Here is a 7461-nt window from a genome sequence, read left to right on the forward strand (position 1 = left end):
CATGCATAAACAGATGCCAAGAAACATAATGGATTCATCTCCACCAGGTTTCTATATAATCAAGTGAAAGAGTGCATACTAGTGTATAATGCTAACAATAATATAATCTATCAAATTAGCAAAGCTAATTGAAAACAAAACTCACATGCACTCTAACTTCCCACGATTAACAAAACACCCATCATGGTTTATAGTCGAGTTTCTAAAATTCAGCAAATGGCCTGCAAAAGCTTGGTCATATAACAGATGGTGATGCATCTCATAATATTATAGACATCAACATGCTTTCCAAATATCAAAGGTGAAAATTAGACTCCAAACAAATCAACCTGACACCACCCATTTTTTCAGAGATCCAACCAGCAACAGTGAGCTTTACATCCATCCTTGCAGCTGCAATGCTATGTCCCTGCCTCTTAATCGATTCTGAAAATCAACAATTAACATGACTTAGTTGAAGAAGGCAAATTAGTCTCAGTTCTGCCAGAGATCAATATATACCTGCATTCTTGCCTCGCTGACAATTGAACATCTTGAAGAACATGGTTGACCTACAGTTGACAGTTTCAACAACCGAAGCAATCAATCTCCAGCGGTTTCTAAGAAATTTAATAAGGAAAGCGACAGTTGAGGACCAAAGCATGTTTCCCAATCGAGCTTTGACAGTTAGTTTCATTAGAGAATAACACAACCTACCATTCAATTCAATAAGACCAAAACTAGAACACAAGGCAACAGTACAAAACAAGAACACATAGAGGACCACGCCCTGACAAGCATAAGATGTTAACTTATCAGTTTGTCCCCTTTCTTAAACCTTATAATATATAGAGAAGTGCACCATGCTTAAAAAGGACATGAACAAAAGGAATAAATATAAATATGCACACCACACAAGTAATAAAAAGTGACTAGTATTCCCCCAAGTAGATATTAGGTATACATAAACATGAGAGATGCACAAGAAATACACCAAACTAAATGAACGGAAATAGATATAAAGTTATAAACACGAGTACATTGCATGGAATGAGAGAAGGAACTCCAATAGGTACCTTGGATCATGGCTTAGTCATAGTAAACTACACAAACTATTTATTTAAAAATTCTGACTTATAAGTATCAACACTTTTCAACCTACCAAAACACTCTTCAACTATGCCATGACCCAGTATACCTAGAGTCATGGCTTAGTCACATTAGACTATACAAACTATTTATGTAAAAAGATTGGCTTGCAAGTATCATCACTTTCCACCTACCTAGACATAGTTCAAAGGAATCTTACACAAATTCATTTAAACATCATGATAACAATGTTATGGCCCTCCACCAACTTGAAGAGTGACAATGGTGGGGTCGAAATTCGCATGTAATTAAATTACAAAGAAAAATACCAGAATTACCAGGGTAAATAAATCTCCAACACGTTCTGACATAGCTTTGCCCCGAACAATTATATGGCTACAGGGCTCCTCCTTCCCTCGAACTGATGGTGTGAAAGGATATACTGATATCCCACCAGCTTTTCTTCCAATTAATTGGTTCAGCTGTACAAAATCCAAACCTTTAGTACCCATCTCCAGCAATGACTAGCTGTTGACACAACATATCATATCAATTTAATGTTAGATTTGATGATGAGAGTTACCATTAAACTACTAAAGCCAACAGAAAACAAAACCAATTATCTTCAGTATATCACATGAGGTTCCATTTCTTGAAAACTAAATCTCCATTACAAGACTGGTAACAACCTTAAGTTTCTACAATTATTAGACATGTCCTTAACAATGGCATTCTAAGCACAAAAAAAACAAATTAATATCCCTGGGTTTCTTTCTTCAAATATTACAGCATAAAGATTTCAAAGCTGTTGTGGTTTTTTCTTAAGTATGTACACTTTCTTCATACTAAAACAAATGGACATTGGTAGCCTTCAGACATTATGCTTTATTCAGCCATTGATGGATGTTTGTGTATACTCACGCTATAGACTAATAACAAAAAGATGTGGGATTAACACATTTTGCTCCATTCAACATTCATAGAGGGTGCAGAATAGCTCTCAACTTTTTAAATTCAAGAGAGAAACAATAAAAAATGCAGTCTCGAATAAGTTTAAGCCGAGCCTCAGTCTAAACAGCTTGGGTTGTAGTTGACTTTGGAGGTAATATGCATGGGCACTTCAGACTTAGGTACGGTATTTATTGATGGGATGGTGCTATAGCACATATTCAATAACCAAGAAAGTACTAAAAGTTCAATTTACGATAAATTAACATTGTAAAATAAAAACAAAAATCCAACATTATCATAATTGCACCAAATAATAAGCAATAGCCAAGCAAAATTGACAATCATGGTTTTTTTACCAATCGATAAAATATTAAATTTGCTAGCACAGCTTCATCTTTAAGATGTACCTACTATACTTCTTCCAAAACTACACATTCACATACAAAACTATCAATAAATTTTAAAATTCAAACTGAACCAATGAGAGAGGATGAGAGATACTTTGAATTGAGAAACTGGCTGTAAATTGCCGTGCAACACTCGCTTCTCAGCTTCTGAAACTGATGATTTAGGCATTTAGCCTTGGATGCCATGGACTCCAGAAGAGCAACCGTGATAATAGGCATCTTTCCAGTTCCACTGCCATCTTCCCTATTGAAGAGCAAATGAACTACTTCAAGTTGTGTGCCAGAAAGAAGTGCTTGAAGGTCCGCTCCACTAAAGCCTTTAGTCCTGTGAGATATAGCTTTCCAAGTTAACATTACTGGCCATTGGTAACTGCATGGAAACAGTCCAATTAGTAATTATGAAACATATGAATAATTGCAAATATTTTTCTTACTAATGATATATCATCTAGCAAGCATTGCAAAGATTAATAAAGAAAATACACCTGGTATCTTGCAGATTACTAATCAAGAGTTACAGACTTAGATTTCCAATCAATCACTCACTACGACGTCTTGCTTTTCTAAAGAAAATAAAACAAACAATGACCTGAAACTCGCAATGCTAGCAATTGAAGACAAAGGCTAGATGAAATTATAGTTCACGTAGAGATGTCAAGTTAAAAAATCATTTCCACGTTGTGATCTTACCTATTGCAAAGGGCCGTCATAATTATCTGGACAATAAAACTATTCAGTACGATCTCAACCATGGTTTTTCCCTTTCATTTACTTCATTTTACTTGTTCTTAGAATGGGAAGAAGCAACAGAGAAAGAAACAAACAAAATGAAGTTCATTGATCTTCAAAGGGAGAATTAGAATGACCTTTGCATTGTTCCATATTTTCAATTCATAATTTAACAATAAAACAACGCAATAAACCAAGATAAAATGAAACATGAGCCAAGGTACAGTCACATTCTAAAGATGGGCAAGATGTAGTTTCAAGAGGACTTAGTTCAATTTTAAGTTAATACTTAATGCAGGGCAATCTCTTCTTCAGGCACTGCACCAGCATGACTGATAGTGATAGTGATTGAAATGCCATCCTATATATTACAATATTCAACATCACAAATATATATAAGCTTTTAAAATAGCACTTCTTATTCTTGTATACACACTAAAAGAACATATTTACGGCAAGGCATCTAAGTATAGGGCCACAGCAATCCCCTTACTGGACCAATTCCCTCGCCCCCTCCCGGCAAGCATATTACAACCCTATAAACACACAAGAACCGAGCAAACCCAGCAACACGTCATATAATAGAATGAGTGAAGGGTATGAGGTGCTAAGTTTTAAGCGATTGAGGAGCTCAGGAAAATAGAGTGGAAGAGCCAACGACTAACCTAAAATTTTAAGAAAATGGACTAATTGTTCAAGAAATCTGAAATTTATTTGCCTCGACACCCTCAACCCCCACTATTGTGTATTTATAAGGTTCCAGGTGTTGCGACGGAACAACAACATCCACCAATTCCAAGATATTAATTCAAACATATGTCATGTCAACATAAGACAAATGTCAAAACCTGTAGAGTTCTTAAACTATTTGATTGACAACAAAGTTCGTTTCCTCAAAAGAAGAAAGACTTTAGAACATATGTCGGTTTCGTTCAACTTATGCTTTGTTTAATTCATTTATACAAAGAGAAAACCTGCATTGGTAATAGCTTTAGTAGAAAAGCAGATACATAACAACAATCTACCTTTGGTAACCACTTCCAACTCCAGCTCTTAAGATCATTCCAGAAACAAGAAGTCTTGCAAGTGGATCAAGGAATCTAACCCCCACTGGCCTCAGTCGAAGTGTCCAATGTAGAAAGGGGAAAGGAGCAAAAAAGTGGAGACGTTGCAGTCCTGCCGAAGACCGGTGGAGAAAGCCAGGGGATGGTCGGAAAAGAGCCGTGGGGTGAGGGGACTCCAATGTCGGCGCTGGTCGCCGACAACAGTGACGGACGGAGAGAAATTGAGCAGATTGGTTGAAAAAGGGGGTTTGTATTGCAGTCTAAAGACGCGCGTGCGGGCGCGTGGGTGGTGGGAAAATGATGGAGTTGGGCGGCGACGGGCCGCCGGAACAGAAGTGGGTCTCCAGCAGTGGTCGCTTGCTAAAGTGCTTGGAAGTGAAAGATCAATTTTGTTGATGATGGAAGAGAAAGAGGGGGAAAAACCCCTTTACTAGAGAGAAGAAATGTACACTTCCCAGAAACCCAATTGCGGAGAATCAATAACACAAAGGAAAATATTATTTCTTTTTTATCTCTTTATTTCTTGTTTTAAATCTATAATTTTCTGTTCCTTTCTTTCAAATTTTTTAATTCAATTTTTAGTAACAATTGCACAATTTCAACTTTATATAGCTTTTTGCGTGAAATTATTTTACATTAACATCATATTTTCAGTGAGAATACGTAAAAAAAAAATACTTTTTTACTTTAATTATTATTTTAGAATTTTAAAATTAAAAATTAAAAATTAAAGTATAAACAAACATGCATAAGAATAAGATTGTCCAAACTCGTCTTCTCTCAGAGTGAGCATGCCACCCACAAAAGGAGCTATCTGTGTAAATATACATAAATACAATATATATTAAATTATTTAAAATCTATAACGTTCTTTTTTTTTAACAATAGAAGATCCAATGGTTATTAAAACAAGAGTATAATAGGCAACTCATTAAAAGTTATTGAACAGCCTGCTTAATTATTTCAAAGTTTCAGATCTAGATCTATTAACATGTTGCATATTTCAGAGACCAAATACAATAGAAGGGTTTTGGGGGTAGCTGATCATATCTTCACAGTAAATTACCAAATAAAACAATATTTGAGCTGGAGCTCATCACTTTCAATCTTACCCAAACTGACTAAAAAAAAGGAATATCACCAATAACGTCTATTGGAAGATTCGTTACAACAAAATATGACATCTTTTTCTGAATATTAAATTACTAAAAGATCCATTGAATTCTAAAAACCATCATATCTGTCAATTGTGTTTCACATATAACTTGGTGTGAAATTAGTTTTAAAATAAAAAATATGCTTTTCAATATTTAATTCATGTATCACATACATTTGGCATGTAAATTATTTCAGAACAATTCATGCTTTTCAAAAATTCTTACACTCCATGTTTCCTGATAATCTGCAGTGTCACAACATTACTTATTAAAACTCATGCACTATGCCTGATCAACCCACAAATTCAGAGCATATGATCTATTATCCTGGCGGTTCTATTACCTAGATCCAAACTAGACCCCACTATTAGCTGACCTTATCCTGCCCATCCTATGCGAGAGTATGGAAGAACTCCTTAATAAGCCTGCATCTACAGTGCAAAGCAGATCAAAGATACATGTGAAACGAAGATACAGAAATCTTCTCAGCAGCTTTAATTTTCTTAAGCCTAAATAAATCATTATTCACTTAGTATTCTCGCATGCTAATCAAAAAACTCACGAAACAATCACAATACCTCAAGAAAAGCTTTTAACAAGGACTTGTAAACTACTAATCCTTTTAGAGCTTTTCATTTTGGTGTGCATATTGTTTTTCCTTGTCCTTTTGAAGGAAACATGGAAGATCCCACAGCAAAGGGATTATGACCACAAAGAGATTATGAACACAAATATATTTCTGGAGAAATTAAACAAAATAGAACTCAGACCACCTTGAGCAACTTATCATATGAATTCAGAACATAATTTCTTTTGCTAATTATGCACCACTTCTGTCCCACAAGGTTGGTCTGGCATTTTATGTTAGTTCATTGCAAATGTTCTATACTTGGATATAAAGCCATTTATCATTAAATCTAAAGGCACCATCTGAATTTTCCAAACCACCATGCAGAAAAGGCAGTATGTGTTCACACAAATCATGATATGGTACAGACCTCAATTTGAAGAACCCGGCCAATTGCTGCTTCTTACTCATTCCAGTTCATCTGTGAACAAAGCCCATTTCTTCCCCCAGCTCGCCAATCAAGAAGGCTAAGAAGAACTTCCACAAGACCAACCCTACAACAATTATATGCCATGTTACTATTGCATGACACAGGGAACATGCAACAGTAGTTTTATCAGGATGCATATCCCAATAATATTCTAAAAACAGACTCAATCACCCACCCATATCTTAGCCCAGGTGACAGATAATTGCACGTTGTGGGCCGAAAATTACTTTGTATCTAGTAAATACTAATTGCATGATTTGCATTACTTATGGACCCATCTTAGAAAATTTATCATGAAAACACAGATGAATTTATGCGCATTGTTGTTTCATTAACCACGTCTGCACATTTCACATGCATAACAATTCTACAACTTAGGGTCTAAAGAGATATTGATGCTCACTTGAGACCCTGTGCAACAAGTGCATCTCTTGCTCGATTCCCTGCAACTACAACACGCTTTAAGGTTTCAAGAGCTAGGATGCTTCCACCTTGCCAACCAATCGCGTTCGACAGAAGTGGAACTACCTGAAGAAAAAGCTCATCAGAACAATACCAAACTTAGCAACAGATGTTTAATCAGATAAACACATCTTTTGTATGATATTTTCTTGGAGGGGAAAAAGGGGGGGCTGCTTAAAACCACAGCATATCTGGGGTGTCCCAATACTAGTGGCTGCCATAGCTTCAGCACAGGTGGTGCTACCTGCAAGCTAATGTAGAACACGTAAACAATTAACGCGAACTCGCTCCAGAGGAGTTTGTGAATTTTGTTGCAACGAACCATCCTCAGATACATAGGTTTCTGAAGCTATTGTTTCTCTGCTTGCTCCATGGGCTACTGCAGACACAAGTTTGGGCACATAACCAAGATATCCAACATAATAAAAAACATTATTTTCATTCCTATTTTAGACAATGGTTATGCGTTTAAGATCAATAAAAATAGTTTTTATTTGATGATTGATGATAACCTTCATCTGCTTAATACATTAACAAACGGTCTATATATTCTCCAACAGTTAAA

The 7461-nt window shown here is 35.8% G+C and overlaps 1 long non-coding RNA gene across 1 annotated transcript; it reads right to left on the reverse strand.

Moving 5' to 3' along the window:
* Positions 1-6394: 6394 nt before the first annotated feature.
* On the reverse strand, positions 6395-7173 carry LOC105179890. The gene is made up of 3 exons (XR_849399.2): positions 7141-7173; positions 6838-6962; positions 6395-6498 (listed from the first exon to the last, which is right to left on the reverse strand). It is a non-coding gene; the product is annotated as an uncharacterized LOC105179890 (long non-coding RNA).
* Between the last annotated feature and the right edge of the window lie 288 nt (positions 7174-7461).

The sequence above is a fragment of the Sesamum indicum genome, unplaced genomic scaffold (genome assembly GCF_000512975.1).
Source record: "Sesamum indicum cultivar Zhongzhi No. 13 unplaced genomic scaffold, S_indicum_v1.0 scaffold00232, whole genome shotgun sequence".
Classification (NCBI taxonomy): Eukaryota; Viridiplantae; Streptophyta; class Magnoliopsida; order Lamiales; family Pedaliaceae; genus Sesamum; species Sesamum indicum.